General features: G+C 47.1%; 1 long non-coding RNA gene across 1 annotated transcript in view; it reads right to left on the bottom strand.

Annotated features, from left to right (window-relative positions):
- Positions 1-4,105: 4,105 nt before the first annotated feature.
- Positions 4,106-21,060, bottom strand: part of LOC149523764 (uncharacterized) — a 22,427-nt gene continuing 5,472 nt past the window's right edge. Inside the window, exons 2-3 of the long non-coding RNA XR_016350401.1 lie at positions 13,010-13,110; positions 4,106-8,079 (exon numbers count right to left, since the gene is read on the bottom strand). This is a non-coding gene — a long non-coding RNA (uncharacterized LOC149523764). The remainder of the gene's footprint in view (positions 8,080-13,009; positions 13,111-21,060) is intronic.

Raw genomic sequence — 21,060 nt, 5'->3', positions numbered from 1 at the left:
TGGTTCACCTTTCTGTGTGTTTGGATGTAACTAAAGTTCCATTTTTATATCAAAGCTTTTTTGTTTTTGTTTGGTTTAGAGGGGCTGGGGGCAACTGTTTCTTCGGGCATATATTTAGTGTGGTTCAGACTGCATGGGGTGCATGAGTATCTCTGAACCTTGGGATCAAAACAAAATTAACTGTGGGAAAACCCACAGACGTGCAAACTTTACACAAGAGAGAGACCACTCCCAGGCATCGGATGAGGTGGGTTTTACCCACAAAAGCTTATGCACGAATAAATCTGTTAGTCTCCTAAGGTGCCCCAGGGTTACTTGTATCTGAAGGGCGATGAACCAAAAGTTCTGACAATACCTGGAAAGGAGACAAGGTAAGTTTTCTTTGTAAATGCGCCATCTAGTGGAAGAAAATGGGTCCTGCAGTTAGCCTTAAATATTGATGCTCATCTGGGACAGACAATTACGAGTGAACCCCACTGGGGATTTGACTTGGGTCTAAGCTAAAAATCATCTGCTTTTAATAAAAATTGCAGAACCCAGAATTCAGGTAAGATAGAAACTTGTTGGGGGTGCTTTTAAATCACTTTTTAAAGTGCTGGCAGTTTAGTTTGTATTTCACAAGAGGCTGCTATAGACATAGACCGTTTGGTTGATTGCTTGGTTGGTGTTTGTTTGTTTGTTTGTTTGTTTGTTTGTTAAATAGCCGTCAAAGGCCACATCTCCACTCACTACACCAGAGATTGATCTTCTGGCATTTGATTTAGAGGATCTAGTTAAGACCCACTAAATCGAATACTCTGGGTTCGCACCAGTATTCCTTGCAGTTGCAAGGAGTAAAGGAAGCCAATGGGAGCATTTGCTCTCAGTGTCCTCCCTCAGTGAAGATGGTGCCAAGTTCAGCTTAAAATAGGTTGACTCTAGCTACTTTACACAGCTGGAGTTGCGTACTAGACCTGGCCTATACGAGTACCTATGGACAACATCCATTGTAGTCAGTGGGAGCTCAGCACTTCTGAACATCAGGCCAATTTTATTTAGATACCTAAGTGTGAGGTTGAGAGGTTAAATCTGGGCACTTGGGGTTGAATGTTTTGGGCATGTTCCCTGCCCAAGGCATTTACAGTCTCAAGATGGAAACACTTGAAGGTCTGAATACAACCTATACTAGGTGAAAAAGTTACCCATCACTATCTCCAAAGCAGTATTTCATGTGTTCTATACTGTACACAGTATTTTCTAAACATCTCAAAAGGCATATTTCTTAGATGCAAGGCAGCAAATAAATATTAATTTATTTTAATCAATTTATAGAACTTAAGGACAACAAAGTATTAGTTATAATGATCTTCCTGTAGGAAAACTCATGGAAAAGGGTGGAATCCATGAAGAGATATGCAGAAAAGTGTTGTTTTATTTGCATTGCATCATCCCCCTCAGACTGTTGTTTCTCATAGTGAGCCTTACTTCTGGACATGCTGCTGGGAAATAAAAGTAACACCATCTACTGCCACGTGGATCAATTATGGGAGAGGGGGACAATAGCACTCCAGATGTGCTGAGCAGTTTGGACAGCATGGTGTCCTGAACCCAGGCATCCTTTGAATTGATCAAATCTATGTTCCAATGGGCTCCAGGAGAGTTGAGTAGCCCTGACATAAACTTTTTGGACTGTGTAGGACAATATTGCACAGAAGAGCATTTTCACATGAATGTTTCTTGCCTAAATTACATTAGAGCATGTTTCCCTACAAAACTGTGAATCCCAGGCCTCCATTTTTACACTGTGCAGAAGTTCTACAGATATTGGAAACGTGACTTATCTTGCTAACCTATCTGCCTTTCCAAAGTATCTATCATCACAGAATATGCTTTACCTGCACCGATTTCAGACAGGGACCATATTTTATGTGTTTGCACAGCACCTAGCAAATGAAGTTCTGATCCAGAACTGGGGCTTCTAGTCACTACTACCATAAAAATACAGGAAGATCCCTGGCATTTGAGGAGTTACTACTTGGTGATCTTGATTTTACATGAGAAGGGGAGGCCATCACACTGGCCACTAAGGGTACACCTACACTGCATGTTTATTTCAGAATAAGCTATTTCAGAAGAAAAACTCTAAAATAGCTTATTTCAAAATAGCACATTTACACAGCAAATGCCCATTGAAATATCATTGATCTATTTCAAATAGCATGTCCACACATAGTGGCTCTCAATCACATTTAAAGCCCCCTAGGAGCATTTCAGGCAGGGCATCATGACAGCAATCACTTCCTGAGGTTATCTGAGGCTCGTGGTTAAAGGGACCCCTTTGTACAGCCGTGTCGCAGGCTCCTCTCTTTTGGCTACCTCCTTGAGAGACAGCAAAGCCTTTTCACTGCCTGCTTTGGTTGCCCTTGCGGACACCACAGCTCTCCAGCCATGGAGCTGGACCTGCCTCCAAGCAGTCGATGGCTCTTAGACCCCATGCCATACCTCCTGCTGCAGTTATAGCAGGCTGCCCTCATGGCTCTGCAGGAACAGGACCCACCACACCCTGTGGGGCACCTCCTCTCCTCTCTCCAAGTGCTGCTCATGCAGCACGACCCCTCCCACCCTTCTGTGCACACCATGCACTGCCACTTCTGGTGACTGGACACCAGTTCCAACTGGTGGGTCCAGCTTGTCCTGGAGTGGTGGGATGACCAGCAGTGGCTGCAGAACTTCTGCATGCAGAAGGCCACCTTCCTGGAGCTCTGCGAGTGCCTCGCCCTTGCCCTCCAGCGATGGGACATCCACATGCGACCAGCTACCGCCCCGCCCCCTCCCCCCTCCGAAGCAGGTCGCCATCGCCTTCTGGAAGCTCACAACATGGGACAGCTATTGCTCCATTGGGCACCAGTTGAGTGTGGGGAGCTCAGCAGTAGGGGCTGTGGTCATGCAGGTAGGGAGCTCTCTTGCAGGAGGGTGGTGAACTGCTGGAATGGGGTTCCCCAGGGAGGGGTGGGTAGTGGTGCAGGCTCCCTCCCTGGAAGGTTTTTCAGTCCCACCTTCACAAAGTCCTGCTGGGGGATGGGGTAAATTGGGGGTTACTCCTGGTGTGTGTGTGGGAGGGGTGGTTGGTGGTCTAGAGGACCCTGGCAACCCTGTGATTGTCTATCTCCTTCTACGGATGGTGAGGGTCGTTAACACCACCCTGCTGTGCTGGCCTGTCATCCTGGGCGGCATGGGCTCCATCATCATTAGCTTTGCCACGATGAGCTTCCCTAACTGCAGAGGGGCTACTGACGGCAGCCATATCCCCATCTGGCCCCAGACCACTGGGCCACTGAATACATCAGCCGCAAGAGGTATGTTTCTATGGTCCTACAGGCCCTTATGGACCACTGCGGCTGGTTCACCTACATCAACGTTGGGTGGTCAGGGGAAGGTGCATGACACCAGCATCTTCTGCAACTCCAGCCTCTTCCAGAAGCTGCCTGCTAGAGCTTTTTTCCCCAACCGCACCATCAGGGTTGGGGAAATGGATATTCTTATCTGTGTTGGGGGGGACATTGCCTACCCACTGCTGATGAAGCCCTACGTGGGAGGCATGGACCCAAACAAAGAACATTTCAATGCCAGGCTCCGCAGGGCCCACATGGTTGTGGAGGGCACCTTCAGCCATCTAAAAGGGAGCTCGGTGAGTGGAACGGCCCCCAAGCGGTGGCAGCGTGTTGTGTCCTCCACAATATATGCAAGAACAGGCAGGAGATGTTTCTGGTAGGGTGGAGGCTGAGCAGTTAGCTAAGGCCTTTGAACAGCCACGCATGGCTGCCATCCGGCAGGCCCACCGGGGGCTGTGAGCATCCAGGAGGCCCAGGGGGAGCGTTCCAGAGAAGGACCCCAGTGACTCTCCCCTGGGCCTCCCCACAAGGGGTCTGTGCATTGCTGTTCAGTGCCTTGCCTTCCACATCCCTCCCTTCACCCCTCCCCTTCCCCTGTTGGTACAATAAAACGGGCCCTTTTGTTTTGAAACGATAAATTACATTTTGTGTTTCTCTGGGGTAATTGTAACTGGGGAAGGAACCTGAAAGAGGGGAGAAAAAAGGGCAGAGGGGGCAGGAGAGACTCAGATGGGATGGGACTGGTGCCTGCTTTGAGTGGGCCCATCGCCACATGTGCAGGGCCCTTGGTGGCCATGGGAGGGGGAAGAAGCTGGAGGGGTAGGCGCTGGGGCAGGAACGGCTACAGGAGCAGGAGTAGGAGCAGCCACCAGGCGGTCCACGGCAGTGGTGTGGCCTGCTGCAAGAGCTCCTGCCAGGTGGTGCAGCACAACTCCATGTCTGCCTCCAGAGCCCGCTGCAGGGCACACCGCGGTGGCAAGTGATGTGCTCCTGCCGTAGGTCTTCATGCAGTTGCCTTCGCCTGCAGGTCATGTGGGGCCTGGAGGCTGGTGCAGGAGGTGTGGCTTGTGCCTCACTCGCAGCTGGTCCAGCGGTGAAGAAAAGTGAGAAGGGCAGCCGTCCCAGGAGGCAGGGTGCCCGGAGCCCAGCCCTTGTCTCTGAGCCAACACGGAAAGGCCTCGGGTCAGACAAAGGCGATGTGTTTTGAGCAAGGCCATCTGTGGCTTGGACAGCCCAGGGGGGAGCCAACTACCTCCACATCCTGGAGACAAGCAGGCATGGGAAGGTGCTGGCCGGGCTGGGAGCTTGCAGGGGAGAGAGCAGCAATGGGGCGGCTCAGTTCCCCTCCGTGCCGCGCACACACTGGGTCCAGCAGTGGCAGTGTCCCACAGGGAGAGGACTAGTAACCCTGCCTGCTGGAGGAGAGAGGAGTGGAGAGGAGGGTGTTGCAGGGAGGGGTGTGTGAGCGGCAGACACCGCTTGCTGAGGTGGGTGCTGCTGGGGTCCCCTCCACTTCTTCCCCCTCATGCTCCCAGCAGGCTCTCCTGGCAGGGGACCGGTGCCCTTCGCCTCACCACGCTGGCCCGGGAGCGTGGGCATGCCCATGTGTCGTGTGCGGCTGTGACCCCATCCTCCCTACTGGTGGTTTGTGGAGGGAGGTGGTCCCACCACAGGGTTGGGAGTAAGGCCTCCCCAGAACCCCTGGCAGCAGGCGTGCAAGGTCCCTGAGCGGCTGCCTCAGTGCAGCTGTCAGCTCCAAGCTGCTGCTCCATGTGCAGCCACATGCACAAGCTGCTGTGCCATCCCCAGGCTAAGAAGGCCAGGCAAGGAGTGTGCAACCCCTCGCCACCCACCGCCTCCCCGACGTGGGTCCAGAGAGTCATGCAGCTCACCTGATGGTCCTTCCCTGGCCTTGTCCACACCCTGGATGACATCCTGGGGGAGGGATACCGGCTCCAGGGACAGGGTGAGGTCCTGGCTAGTAGTGTGTGTGCTGGCCACCTCCTCCTCCTCCTCCACTGCCATGCCCTCCGGGAGGCTGATGACAGGCATCTTCCAGGCCCAAGTCAATGACAAGGGGAGGTGACCTGTCCCCCGCCCCCCAAACCAAGATACTACCCAGCTTTCTTTGAAGAAGACAAAGTTGAGATTGGTCCTGCCTGGGGCAGGGGGCTGGACTTGATGACCTCCTGAGGTCTGTGATTCTCTGATCCTATGATTCTAAGTCTGGGGTGCCAGTCTCGACTGGGAACTCCTCTCCCTCCTTTCCCTGGCCTTGGAACAGGCCTGCTGGAGCTCCTTCACCTTCATTCTGACCTGGTCCAGAGTGCAGCTGTACCTCCTCTGGGCCCGGCTGTCGGCCATGCAGCCGTACACACCAGCATTTTGCCATCTCTTGTGGAGATCCTGGCTGTTGCTCCCCCCAGGGATCCAGGATCTCCACATCAGTCCACAAAGGCACTCTCCTCTTTCAGCCCTGGGCAGGGGCATGGGAGTTGGCTGCATCTGGGCTGGCAGCCGTGGAGGCCTCAGATGGCATGCTGGGGTCTGCCATGGCAGAGGTCGGGCAGGCCAGGGTGGTACAGGAATAGCAGGGCCTGCTGTGTGCCACAAGCCCTTTCCCCAGTGGCTGTGGCTTTGAGGGCTCTAGGGGAAGGGGAACTATAGAGTCCTGATGAGTGTGGACTGAGTGGCCACCAGGGCACCACTGGGAAGCCCAGGAGGCCACTTATGTTGAAATAACTCTACCTGCCCCGTCTACACACACCCTATTTCAAAATAGCTATTTCGAAATAGGGGTTATATAAAATGAAGGTTATAGAAGGAATAAAAGCCCGTTATTTTGATATTATTTCAGAATAATGTGATTTATTCTGAAATAACACTACTGTGTGGATGTGCCCTAAGTGTCCTACAAACCTCCCTCAAGGAGAGCAGACTGTGAGAGACGGATCAGAGGCTTGGAGCTGCAGTTCATGAAAATAATCCCCCCACTTCCACATGGGCCGTGTTCTCTGTAAGGTGTGCACTTGTGCAGCTGCTCAGAAAAGATTCAAATGCTGCCTGGCTGATTAGCAGCTAAGTATTTTTTGTTTGTACTGGTGGTGCACATTCATACATTCTTGGGTGCACATACAATTATTCCACACATAGATGGGAAAAAAATCTGTACATAGAGAAGAGAGATTAGATTAGGATCATGTGCGTGATCCTAAAACTTTTTTTCCACAAGCCTGTTGCTTAATTTTTGGTTTTTGTCTCTTACTACTTTGCTGTCATGAAGTGTTGCTGGAACTGTATCAGTCCCAGGATATGAAAGAGATAAGGTGGGTGAGATAATAATTTTTATTGGACAAGCTTGTGGTGGAGAAAGCAACAAAGCTTTTAAGCTTATACAGAGCTCTTCGTCTGTCTTGCTGTCATGTGATTAATGGTGTCGTATTCACTTCAAATAGCTGCACAATGTGCTCCTGTTCCTATACTTTTTGGAATTCCAGATCTTGGTTTTCTGTATATTGTTGCTCCTCAGCTAAGTGGTAGCAAACTTTAGAGCCTTGTCATTTTGTTTCCCATTGGAAGAGAAATATATGATGCAGTGTTTGGGTGGGTTTCTTTTAAGGATAATTTGTTTTATTTACATTACTAGAAGATTTACCCAGTGTTATTCGGGTCCTTAATTACTTTTTGTTTCCTGGAAAATAAAATGGAGCAACTGGAGCTGAGAGGTTCAGCATGCAGGCTGAGCGTCTCTCTGTGGCTGCTGCAGCTCCAGGAGGCACAGCCAGGGGAGTTGTGCAGGTCCCTTGGCTGGGACAGGTGCAAGTTTATGTGTTCTCTGTGCTTCCCAGCCACAGTGAGGAATGCAGCAAACGGTGCACTTTCTCATAGGGAAATGTTCCTGTACGAATTGGAGAGGAGTGTCAGTCCCTCTCCCACCTGCCCTCTCTAAAAAGCACTGGGGGTGGGAGACTCAGGGCTGGGACAGTGCTGGACTTGAGGGGGCGGTTCTCCCAGCCAGTCCCTTTCACCTTCCTAGTGATTCTCTCTAGTTTTATGAGAAGTAATCCCATTCCAGGCACATCCCATTTTCCTGGCACAACCAAATCCTGACCTTGGTTTAAGTTATGATAAGAGGAAGCTGCATACTGAATGTGGTAGTCCTAGCTCTTACTGTTTAAGAGGAATTCTTAGGCAGATCGATTCATACACAGACAAATTCTCTCAAATATGTAGTAGATAGATAACAGTAATTGAACAGATGTGATTGCAAACAGCAGGCAGGCAATTCCCTCATCCAGGAATTGCAGCCAAAACACCAATAATTGATTCCCTGAGATCATTTCCACTTCAAGAAATTGACTATTTACAGCGATCAACTCAGAGAAAAAACTCCCTCACTGCTTGCCAGAGCCCCACAAAAAGAATAGACATAAAAAATTAACAACAATGCAAAATTTCATCAAAAATTCAACACAGTATGAGAAGTCTTAAGACTGTGTAATAGTGCCATCTGGTGACTCCTGTCTTAACAATAGTCTTCATTCTAATTCAGTGGTCACCAACCAGTAGATTGAGATCTACCAGTTAAACCTGGAGCCTTTGACAGGGGATCCTGACTGGTTTGGCCAGGAAGCTCTCAAGTGCTGGCACTTCAGTTGCCTTTCTGCGCACTGTCCTGCTGCTCCTGGCGTCTGCCTTGGAGCTGCACCTTGGGAGAACATAAGAACATAAGAACATAACAACGGCCATACTGAGTCCGACCAAAGGCCCATCCAGCCCAGTGTCCTGTCTACCGACAGTGGCCAATGCCAGGTGCCCCAGAGGGAGTGAACCGAACAGGTAATGATCAAGCGATCTCTCTCCTGCCATCCATCTCCACCAAACAGACTGGGGATACCTTCCTTACCCATATTGGCTAGTAGCCATTTATGGACTTAACCGCCATGAATGTATCTAGTTCTCTTTTAAACCCTGTTATAGTCCTAGCCTTCACAGTCTCCTCAGGCAAGGAGTTCCACAGACTGACTATGCGCTGTGTGAAGAAATACTTCCTTTTATTTGTTTTAAACCTGCTGCCCATTAATTTCATTTGGTGGCCCCTAGTTCTTATATTATGGGAACAAGTAAATAACTTTTCCGTATTCACTTTCTCCACACCACTCATGATTTTATAGACCTCTTTCATATCCCCCCCTTAGTCTCCTCTTTTCCAAGCTGAAAAGTCCCAGTCTCTTTAATCTCTCCTCATATGACGGAACCCCTATCATTTTAGTTGCCCTTCTCTGAACCTTTTCTAATGCCAGTGTATCTTTTTTGAGGGAGCCTCCTGCTTGCTGTGCAGAGTGTAGGAGGGAGAAGAGAGGGGTGCTGGGGTGCTGATGTCAGGGTCTCCTTCCTCCCCCCACTCTTGTACCCTGTCTCCACGCAGAGAGAAGGGGCTGGAGGCATCTCGGCAATGCAAATCTCTGTCACTGTCATTCTCACAAACACACACTGTCCTTCACGCTCATCTCCTGACCCAACACGTACATGGGGGGTTGTTGCTACTTTTACTGCTTGCAAAGTGGGTTAGTTTTGGTTTTTGACTGGTCTGTGCAATTTGTAACTTTCATTTCTCTCACACTTACATTTAATGCTCTGACATGTCATGGCTGGAGTAATTCCTGTGGGAACTGTGCTCCTGGAGGTGGCTGGCATGTACCTGCGGCCCCTGAGAAAGGCAGAGCAGGGGGTCTCCACAAGCTGTCCTTGCCTGAAGACACCACTCCTGCAGCTCCCATTGATTGATAATGGGGAACCATGGCCAGTAGAAGCTGTGGGGTCAGTGCCTGTAGACGAGGGGCAGCACATGGAGCCATTGCTGGACATTCCAGCTGCTTTCAGGAGTGGTGCAGGGCCAGGGCAGAAGTAAACCTGCCTTAATTCCATACCTCAAGCGGCTGTCCACAACCCTGTGCTCCCCAGACAAATTCCCTAGCCCCTAGCCCACTGCACTTCCTGAGGGTTCCTTCTCCTGTGTTGGCTGGCTGGTCACTTCCATGGTGGGCAGAGGGACTCCCACCCACCATGCTGTGCTGTGCTCCCCAGGCTAGCACACTGTCCCCTATGTTCAGGGTGTCCCTTATCCTGCCTTCCTAATGAAAGAGCCAGCTCCATCCCTGGGGCAGCCTGTGTTAGCTGTCTGACAGCTCCCAGGATGGGCAGGACTTGACCACACCAGTGTGCTCCCCAGATGAGCACCCCATCCCCCATCCCACCTCCCTACCTTCAGAGCAGGGCCGGATTAAGACTTTTAGAGGCCCTAAGCCCGTGGTCACCAACCAGTAGATCGCGAGCTACCGGGAGATCTCAGGGGCTCTAAGAGTAGCTCTTGAGCCCTCTCTGAACTGCGCGCCTGCACAGTACATTTACATTAGATTTCCTCATGTAATGTAGGCGGGGCTTCAAGGAAGGGGCGGGGCAGTAGATCTTCGCCTGTTCTGAGATTTAAAAAGTGATCTTGGGTGTAAAAAGGTTGGAGACCACTGGCAGCACTGAAAAGAGTATGGTGTCACCCCCCCCCCCCCCGTATGTAATTCAAAATAAAAACAATGCTATACCATAAAATCTCTCTTCTTTTTTTTTGGTGCCCCTGCTTTGCTGGTGCCCTAAGCATGTGCTTAGTCTGTCTATTGGGTAATCCAGCCCTGCTTCAGGGGGTCTGTTATCCTGCCTTCCTAATACGGGGGCTAGCTCCATCACTGGGGCAGCATGTATTGGCTGTCCAGCCACTCCCAGGATGGGGGGAGGACAGTTGGGACTTGAGCTGCCTAGGGGGGAATAGGACTCCAACCCACCACCCTGTGCTCCCCAGGCAAATGCCCTAGCCCTTAGGCCACTCCAGGACCCACCCCACCTATTTACTTTCAGAGCATCCCCTCCCACACTCCGACCCCTTGACCCAAGACCAGAGCCTGCACCCCAACCCCCTACCCCAGCCTGGTGACAGTGAATGAGATTCAGGGAGGAAGGGGGTGGAGTGAGCAGGGTGATGCCTCGGAGTAGAGGAGTAGGGGTGTAGCAGGGGCGGGGCTCAGAGAAGGGGGGAAGGAAGCAGGGCAAGGGTATTTGGGTTTGAGGTAGATCTTACATTGCACTTCAATTGAAAAAGTGATCTTGTGGTTAAAAAGGTTGGAGACCCCTGTTTTATGTGTATATATGACAGTATCCTATTTTCCTAAGGCTTGCACAACGCCAGTTTTAAATGACATGTCGAATTAAAAGCTGCATTAACAATTATACTTATTTTTCCTACGATACTATAAAACAATAGTTCTCTTGCCCACACGTTTGCTTGTATTCCACATATAACGAGACCAGGCTATGGAAGCTTACCTCTTGACCAAGCTTAGTCGTTATAAATTCAGAAACATTTGTTGGTTGTTGAGCCTAAACTAAACTCTAAACACCAAAGAAATAAGAGTAATTGAAAATGTCCTCTCCAGATTCAATTCATGCTCCCTGCTCTCTTTTAATTTAATATAGAAAATAAAATAAAATAAAATGCAGTAGCTCCTTGGAATTCAGTCCGGCTGTTTCTAGACTGCATTCCTTTCCGTAAAAGGGATGCAAATTAGACACATCGCAATTGCAAATAAAGCGGGGATTTAAATCCCCCCCCCCCACTTCATTTGCATAAAAATGGCTGCCGCTTTTTTCTGGCTCGGAGCTTTGCTGGAAAAAAGCACCAGTCTAGACGCGGATCTTTCAGAAAATAAAGCCTTTTCCGAAAGATCCCTTATTCCTCGTAAAATAAGGAGTAAGGGATCTTTCATAAAAGGCTTTATTTTCCGAAAGATCTGCGTCTAGACTGGCGCTTTTTTCTGGCAAAGCTCCGAGCCGGAAAAAAGCAGCAGCCATTTTTATGCAAATGAAGTGGGGGGGATTTAAATCCCTGCTTCATTTGCAATTGCGATGTATCTAATTTGCATCCCTTTTACGGAAAAGGGATGCAGTCTAAACACAGCCTCCATGTTTCTTTCTTTGACTCCAATGTGGAAGCTGGAAAAGCGTGATTTTCCCAGCTGGTCTGAATAGCATGGAAAAGTCTAGGTCAGTTGTTCAGTATCTGGAGAAGATACAGCCTAGGTTAAGACCAAGCACACTGTTGTCTCCTTGGGTGTATCTAGACTACAGGGTTTTTTCGAAAAAAATGGCCTTTTTTCTAAAGAACTTCCCCTGTGTCTAGACTGCTGCCGCGTTCTTTTGAAATTAAATCGAAAGAATGTGGCAGTTTTTTCGGCTGCAGAAAACCTCATTTTACAAGGAATAACGCCTTTTTTCGAAAGTGCTTTTTTGAAACGCAAACAGTTATTGACCGCAAACAGTGCTTTTTCGAAAGAGAGTGGCTCTCTTTTTCGAAAAAACTGGTTGCTGTCTAGATGATCTCTTTCAAAAGAAGCTTTTTCAAATAATTTTGAAAACGCCTCTTTCGAAAGAGGCTTGTAGTCTAGATGTAGCTCTGATGGCTTAATGCCACAGCAAGAGCAAGAAGCAGAAAGACCTCCTCAAAAAGTGGAGTCAAATCTCTTTCTGTGCTGTTAAGTGACTTTCTCTTATGTGAGCAGCTGCTGCAGCTCAGGATTCAGGTGCTGGGTTTGTGAATTTTTTGCTGGGGATCAAAGAGGAAAGTCCTCAGTAGGGAAGTGATCAAGCCCTTACACTTGAGGGTCTGAGAAAGAAAGCTGGCCTGGCATGATGGAAGGATGGTGGGGCTGCCCTGTGCACCTGATCACAATGCCACTCAAATTTAGTTCAGCTGCCCCACCATCTGGTAACCCCATGTACCAGGATGCAGTGCCAGTTACCACTTCACATTTAGGGCATGGACAGGAAGATAACTTGACCCCCAATCTTAGCAAAATTCTGGTTGCAACCCAGCTCAAACATGGATGGGTCTGGGCCATAACCCATTGCCTCTGTCCTTCAGTGTTCATGCGCCGCCGTTCAGGACCTCAGGGCCAGTGCTGGGCACATAGACCAAGTCTAGATTTTGAAATGCAGAATTTACAAGCCATCTGAAAACGCAGTCAAGAGTCGCGAGTGATCCCAGGGCACGGTCTTGAGCCTGCTGGTAGGGGGCCTGTGGGACTTTGGTGCCAAGTGGGTGGAGAATCTGCAGCCCGTCCAACCGTCGCCCTAATGTTGCTCCTGAGAGAAAGCAATAGCACAGCTGGAAGAACTGCCCACAGTACCTGTTAGTCTGACTTCTCAATGCCTAGAGGAGCTAATTTACTTCCCAGGGTAGAAAGAGGCTTTTGGAGCTTGCTGACTGTTAAACTGCTTGGAATAAAAGCAGCCAGAGATTTCTGCCAGGTTTGTGCCATCTTGGTTAAACTCCAGCTCGTAGCGAGAGTAGTTCCTGTTAAACATGAGCACTCTGCTACCTTTCTGATGCTGATTATAGCTTGCCATGGTGAGCTCACTCTTGGTTCTGAGTGTGATCCAAGTACAACTTGGAGGTTCCCACATGAAACCAGGGAGGTAACGGTCAAGTTTCTCTTTGAATTTGGGGTTCATTCAAACATTCACTCTCAAGTGGAAATCCAGGGATGCACAGGAAAGGTCTACACATGCTCCTGCAAACCAAAGCTACTGACCTCTACACAGTCCCGCTGCTCTTGATTAATGGGGAGTCTCTTCTAGGTACTTTGTGTGCTTTGGGTTTCACATGGTCTGGAGTCTCCACACGCGAGGAAATCTAAAAGGAGAGACCCACATGATTATCCCCTGCATACTGTTTGCAACTACTATTCTCCTGCCCCTTGGATAATGTTGTTGGGACTCCAAAAAGGGACTGCAGTGCAGCCTAGTAACCCACACACCTATCAGCACAGAAAAAAACAAAAGTAACATTTTCAAAAGTGCTTAAGTTTCACTACAAGTGACTCAGGAATCTAAGGCCATGTCTACACTACAGAGCTTTTTTGGAAAAACTTCACTTACGTCCACACTGCAATAGTGTTCTTTCGAAAAAAATTGAAAGAACAGAAGGGTTTTTCCAACATTGGTAAACCTCTTCCTATGAGGAAGAAACCTTTTTCCGAAAGAGTGTTTGGACAGAGACGAGGGAGTTCTTTCAAAAGAAGGGGAAAGAGGAAAAAGCACAGGTGCCATGATGGCCACTCCTTCCATTGCAGTCACAGCTTACACGTGAGAGAGTGTCCATTTTGTGTGGACGCTCTTTCAAAAAAGAAGATTGTTTTTTCGATGCACTTTGGCAGTGTGGACACGCTCTTTCAGAAGAAGTTTTTTTGGAAGATCTCTTCCAGAAAAGCTTCTTCCAAAAAAAGCCTGCAATCTAGACATAGCCCCAGGAACAGAGGCACTTCGGAAAATATTACTCTTGCTTTTTTTGTGTGCTGTTATGTGTTATGAATAGGGGGCTAGCTGTCCTGCTGGCTCTTGTCAAGGTCTCTGAATACACAACCCCACAGATGCCAGGCCTGAAGCCCTTACCTCTCATGGGGTGGAGTCCCACAATTCAGCCACGCTTCAACCAAGACCGGGTTTACAGCCGCTGGTTACCAGCCATGACTACTTCATCTCGTCCAGCAGGGCTCTGGACTCAGAACAGTGCCTAATGGTTAATACACAGGGCCCACCCAGCCATCTCAGAAAGTACTGATTATTATTAACAATAGGAATAGAGCATCTAGAGACATAGGTTAAAAATAACACAGGGAGGCGTAACAGCTTGGCTCTTACTAAACATTTTACTTGCTCTTGGCCTAGATGCTGAGGCCTTGTTTAGGGCCTTGCCTGCAGCTCCAGCCTGTGTCAACCTCCCCGCATGCTAACCACTTCTTCCCACCTCTTCTTTTGTAGGCCCTTGCTCCTGTAATGGTCTGTTCTTTCCCATAAACCCCGGCTGCTGTGTTTGTGTGTCTGAGGATGTGCCTGACCTGGGCCAATGCTTTACCTTTCCTGCTTTGTTTCTTTAGCAATCCCTTTTCATCTTCCCCTGCAGCAAGCAACCCATTGCGAACAGCCACACAGAGACTTGTACCACGTTCATGAGGAAATACACCCAACTCCTCACAATATGCACTTAGGCATTTGCTATTTTTGTCCTTTAACACTGACATTTCCTTTGCACATTTATAAATGGATGTGAAGGTGAAAAGATGAACTACCAAAGCAGATCATTGTTGTTAGACAAAGGTCTTGACCACCGTGGACCTGATCCAGAAAATATTTGATGTGACCTTGAATGGTGCAAGAACTATAAAGCTAGAGAGGCTGGCTGGTGCAGAGGAGAGTTTGCTGTGCCTGGGGAGTAGCCCATGTATATAAGGGATGGAGGCACAAACAATAGAGGAAAAAGTGAACAATGGGAAGGACATCCTCACAGTGAGGAAAGGAGCCAGCCAAGGCTGTGGTTATATTATGAAAATGGGTATCAAACATCCTCTAGCCCTATTTAACTGGTATTGAAAAGGGTAGTCCTGCTAGGGTGGACACAGTTAGCCCTATTCAACACCACCCATAATAGTAAAATGTGCTAGATAGAGGTTTGGCAGACTTTGTTCCAACATAGGCTGAAGTCAGCTGACTGTTCCCATTTGTGGAGGAGGAGGCAGAGCTTTGCTTCACATAAGTAGTCAGACAAAGCTGACCTTGCTACCATGCACAATGTCACAGTGCACAGGATGAAGGCAAAGCAGATGGCACGGATAGACAGATGGGGGAAAGAAACACAGGGAAAAGGGGGACCATCTATTGGCTTTCTTTGGGTCGAGAGGAGTCACAAAAACTGCCTGGGGCTGGAGTAATCCACGGTGTGAGCAAAGGGAATGCTGAACGTGGAGGCTATGGGGGAGTAAACTGTCCATTGGAGGCAGTATGCAGGAAGGAAATGGGTGGAAGACGAGAGGAAGACACGTAGAGATGGGATTTGCAATGAAAAAGCCATCTAGTATTGTCTTGTATCTATGCTATCACTTACTAATATCAACGAGAAATTTAACAAATGACAAAGTTACTTAAATTAGAAAAATATTTGTTCTCTGAAAAGAATTTTTCTTCCCTCCTCTTCCCCCTCCTCTCATGACACTTCAGATGTGGTTTTGAAACGTTGGTTTCATAATGTGACTAGAGACGACACAAAGGCTACGTCTACACTGGCCCCTTCTTCGGAATAGCCATGCTAATTTAGAACTTTGGAATAGGGAAATGCGCGGGGGATTTAAATATCCCCCACGGGATTTAAATAAACATGGCCGCCTTTCAAGTAGGAATAAGAGATCCTCCGGAATAGGGCTTTATTCCGGAGGATCGCGCCAGTCTGGACGCTCTTTTCCAGCTTTTCCCCAAGCCGGAAAAAAAGTGGCGGCCATGTTTATTTAAATCCCGCGGGGGATATTTAAATCCCCCACGCATTTCCCTATTCCAAAGTTCTAAATTAGCATGGCTATTCCGAAGAAGGGGCCAGTGTAGACACAGCCAAAGACTCTGGCAAGATAACAGCGATGGGATTGTGAGCCACGTGTGTAGTGCCTGCAGACACGGTGGGCATGGCAAGTGATGTTTGTAAAGTGTTAGCTTTTCCCCCTAACTTCAGCTTTACTTCGGCAGCAAAGTGTAAGGATGGGGAATTTCTATCCTGGATTTGATTTTTCTTCCAACCAAGATTGTTGTTCTAGTATCCTTTGCTAGTAGCAAATAACTTTTATTTGCTGTGAACCCCAAGAAATTGTATTGCACTGCCGAGAGCAGGAGTCTATGGACTTACAAATAACTTCCTACCACCTCATGAAGCCAGGAAACTCTCTCTATTTACATAAGTGAAGGTGTGTTTTTTCTCATGATGTAAGACAAAAAAAGCTTGTATTTGGTATTTTCTTTAAAACTATATAAACAACGCTAATCTATCAAAACGTGTGTTTTCCTGGAAAATGCCTGACTAAGCTAAAATGCTAATTTGTGTTTATGGGAAGTGTTACTTAATGCACATCTGTTTACCAGGGGGTCAGTTAACCTCTTCAAGATGATTTGTACTGCCCTCTAGTTATACTTCTCCAAACAGGAATTATGGAGTAAATAAACAAAAGATAGCATACCTGTAATTGTAAACTGCAGAGGTAAAATGGCATAGAAGAAAACTGATCAAATCCTAATATAACTTTTGTATGAATGAGGAATTTATGGCAGTTAGCATGTCAGATACAGGTAGGGTTGACTAGACAGCAACTATGAAAAATCGGGACAAGGTGTAGGAGATAGCCCTGAATATTCCAACTATTCCTACAACATCAGGAGAACTGGTCACCCTAGATTGAGACAAAGTACTATTAGGGTATGGAGGGTTCCGTTTTGTTTCTATTTTTAGGAATGTTGATGTACATTTGTGTAGCCCCATTGGCTTCAACAGAAGCCCCATTGGCTCTCTGCTGATGCACCCCAGATGAGGACCAGCCCTGTGTGAATTTGTGAAACGTGATGCATTAGGAATACTGGAGTAAAACTCTTTATCCACAGCAGAGGAAACACTGCTAGACACCCAAGGATTCCCTGGCAGAGGGCCAACATGACTAGCTTAACACCATCTTAGTCTGCCCCTCTTCGAGGTGCCATGTATGTATCCAGTGTGCCAACATGCTCTCCCAATCCTCAGCTACCAGAAAGGCCCCTGGAACTATTGTGGCTTATACCTGGGGTTGAGCTGGCCCCAGGGCTGGGGGAAGGGCACAGAGGTGACACACAGTGACTCCTGTCCTGCACTGAGATGGATTCAATAGTATCCGTTAAGGACCTAGAACCTAAAACTCTCTAGCGGGGATTTTAATCTAGATCCCTTGCTCCCAGAAATCAATTTGCACCAAAGAAGGCAGGTGTAAGCGCCCTTACTGACAACGATCTCCAATTCAAAGTTCATGTTGTGTGTGTATACTGGATGCCTGACAAACAGGGTAGCTGACCTCCAGACAACCACCCCCCTCGCTCATGGGCAGATTCAGCCACCAGACTCTGGAGGTGGTGGCCACTGGCCAGGTAGCACTGAGGCTACTATCCTCCACCTGCTTCACCTGGGACATGGGGTGACTGGCTTTCCAATGGCTACAGCGGTGCCCCCTGCTGGACAGGAGAAATGAGGGGTTGCTACCGAGCACAGGAGAACTGATGTTTCCTGTTTTAAGACCTCCAAAACAAGATCTAATAAAACATGACAAAGAAATATCCAGCAACAAAGTACATGCTCCCCAGCAATCGGTGCTCACCCATCCTAGCAGAAAAAACAGGGACCGAAAGGCCACAGCGGCTAAAGGACTCCAACAGCCCTGCTGATCACAAGTGAGGTAGGTTGGCAGGGGGCAGTGTGGGGAAGCTTGCATTGCCACAGTCCTGGCTGTACCTGGCCTGTACATTAATATGGGACCTGAGTCTTCAAGTCTGTTGAGCCAGCAGCTCTGAATTCAAACCACTTCTTTTTTAAAACCGCTACATTGGGCTGCGTGTCTCACCAGATTTTTTCTACCCTCCAGGCCTGTGCTCTTCTGCCCATTTAAGAAACAGTAATCCAGCCCTGACAGTGGGTGGCCTTCGAAAGAAATTACTTCCCTGATATGAAAACAAGAGAGGTTTTGCAGGAGAAGCACAGACGTATATGTTACGTCAGTGCTATAATAAAGCACTTCATCTTCTACATCCTATTATACTTCACCGCCCTAGAGGCAGCTCACGCATATGTATTAGATTGTCTTTGGCTGAGTAGCATCCTAAATGTGTTCGCTACAGAATGAGACTCCATTCCACCCTTTGTTTTATTATAAACGTGAATATCTCTTTAAACATAGTGAGGATGTGGGGGGAGAAAAGTCAAAAAAACTTTTCCCAAAAAACATTTGCAATCGTACCACTCCTCCCATCAGTCATCAGGCTAATATTAAACTGGCAGCACGCTTCCTGTTTCAGGGTAGTGACTTTTCAGAAGCAAAGTGCACTATTGTTTTCCTGGCATTGATAAACAGGCTGTGGGTTTTCTCACTCTTACTGCAGTGATGGCTTACTCTCATAATTTAGACACCAGGAAAAATTAATACCAGCTTTTAGTGCATCACTTTTTAGCTCTATCGCTTCTATAGTATGCATTGGAAAGCACTACTACCAAAGAGCTCACAGGAAAGGAATAGATGTTGCATTTTCTTCTAGTGACAGTATTAGCCAAAATTGAGGAATAGGGGTGTTTTTTACCCTTTTAAAACTGTTTGCAGCTGTAGCTAAAAAATATTAAAGCCTTTCTCCCTAGGTCATATATAAAATTATAACCTTTCAGGGGAAAAGGCCAAGATGCCATTGTGGGCAGCCCAGAACACATCTGCTCGGTATGCATCCAAAAAGCAAATTAAATGTTACAGATGCGTATACACACACACACACACTCATGCTACTTTGCGTGCGCACGCACACACGCACATACACACACAACTGCTTTTTTGCTCTGCTGCTATGGATTGAATAGAATGAATTAGGGTACGTCTACACTAGCCCCCTAGTTTGAACTAGGGAGGCTAATGAGGGTGACCCAAATTGCTAATGAAGCATGGAATTTAAATATCCCGCGCATATTCCCGGCTGGTCGCCATTTTGGAAACTGACTAGTCAGAAGTAACTGCCCACATCTAAATGCGGCAGAGAAGCGGGATTCCGAGATAAACCCCTTAGTTGAAATTAACTGTTACTTCTCGTGGAATGAGGCAGTTACTTTGGCTAGTCAGTTTCCAAAATGGCGACCGGCCGGGAATATGCTAATCTAGCGCAGGATATTTAAATCCCACACCTCATTAGCTATTTCGGTTGCCCTTATTAGCCTCCCTAGTTCGAACTAGGGGGCTAGTGTAGACGTACCCTTAGAGAATAATTCTGAATATTGTAATGTTTACCCACATATTTACCCACTTTCCACTCATATGACACTCCAGGAATAAAACATATGATACACCCACATCACCTAGACTACCGTGTTCAGTTCTGGGCACTCGCTCTTAAAGCAATTTAAGGGAAGTCAGAGTCCAAAGACAGGCAATGAAAATTATTCTGGACACGGACAAATTTTGTATAAAGACAGACTGAAAAGATCAGGACTGACATATAAAATAATGACTAATCTAGAGAATGTCAAATGGAAGGTCATTATTTACTTTCAAATTCAATGAAATTGAAAGGCATTTATATAAAACTAGAACAAGGAAAAGGTTTTTTTTAAACACGGATGTAATTAGCCTATGGAATTCATTGCCACTCGGCCTGACCAAATTATTTGGATTTACAAAAGGAGTAGGCACTTATATGGATAATGAGAGCATTCAAAGTTAGGCTACAATGTACATAAACCAGGGCTACAAAACTTTGCATACTCACAGCCAATGCCAAGGGCTGCAACTTAAGTGTGGTTGCATATACATGCAAATATATATGCAAATATATGCAAATAGCTTCTTTAACACTGACAGGCATGAATACAAAGATTAAGGCAAGACTACACAACACTTAGGCTCCATTTAAGTCAGTTCTGCTGATATTAATAAAATGCAATATTCACCCGATTTCCACCCATATGACAGCACTTTTAATGAGCAATGACAGTCCAGGAATTTAACTACTAAAACGCATAGCAACAGAAGACCATTTTATTGACTGCTTTTTTGTTTTGACTCCCACCTGTGGACCACGTGTTGAGGAGCCCTGATATAAACATCCATGCTCCTGAACATAAGCCAACACTAACCGCTTGGTGTAAGGAAGAAACATCTCCTATGATCCACTATGGAGCAATTGCCCATAATGGAGGTTTACATCTTTCACTGCAGCATCTGGGATTGATCATTCTGAGATTGGATACTGGAATGGAGAGCCAACTGCTCTGTAATACATGCAGTAGTTACCTACACAGCGTGGATTTTAGAGTGTTAAACTGCTGAACATTTGTGTTCAGAACAGTTTGTGGTTATGAAATTAAGACCTTCACCAGCAGAGTGAGCGCGTGTCCAAGAAGGACACAGTCCAGACGTTTCAAGTTTAAGATAGTTATGACAGGTATAAGCAGATATAGACTTCCCAGACTTTTCAATCCCTACCCCAAATGCATATTATTTCTGGGACGTCTGTATCTGCTTATACTTTTCATAACTATCTTTAACTTGTGTGTTTGTGGCAGATGTTCATCTTGTTTCTAAATACATCAAGAAAAGCATTTATGTAAGACACATCACTAGGAACCTGATATTGCATTCCTCTTGTGCAAAACATTTGTGGTGGTTGTTTTGTTTTTGCTTTGTGTTTCTTACATTTGTGTGGAAATTATTCACTACTGTTTTGTATCTTTCTGATTCTGGCTTATTTGATAAATCATGCTAATACAAATTGGATAATGACCTCTTCTGATCAGGTGCAATCCAGAGAATGAGGGACACAAGATATATTTTATGCTACATTTTTTAACCAAGTAAGTAACTCTGTCAGGCCAAGTCTACAGAAAGTAATTTTAGCAAAAGTGCTGTCATTGGGTTAGCCAGGCCAATGTGAGCCTTAGGGCTATGTCTACACTACGTGTTTTGTCGGACGAGGCAATGCAAATGAAGCTCTGATTAGCATTTTGTTGCATTTCATTTGCATAATCTATTCCCATCCATTTTTGCACAAGAAGTTTTGC

The sequence above is a fragment of the Pelodiscus sinensis genome, chromosome 11 (assembly GCF_052426305.1).
Source record: "Pelodiscus sinensis isolate ZL-2025 chromosome 11, ASM5242630v1, whole genome shotgun sequence".
Classification (NCBI taxonomy): Eukaryota; Metazoa; Chordata; order Testudines; family Trionychidae; genus Pelodiscus; species Pelodiscus sinensis.
The sequence above is the reverse complement of the archived record's forward strand: the minus strand, read 5'-3'. Positions and strand labels throughout refer to the sequence as shown.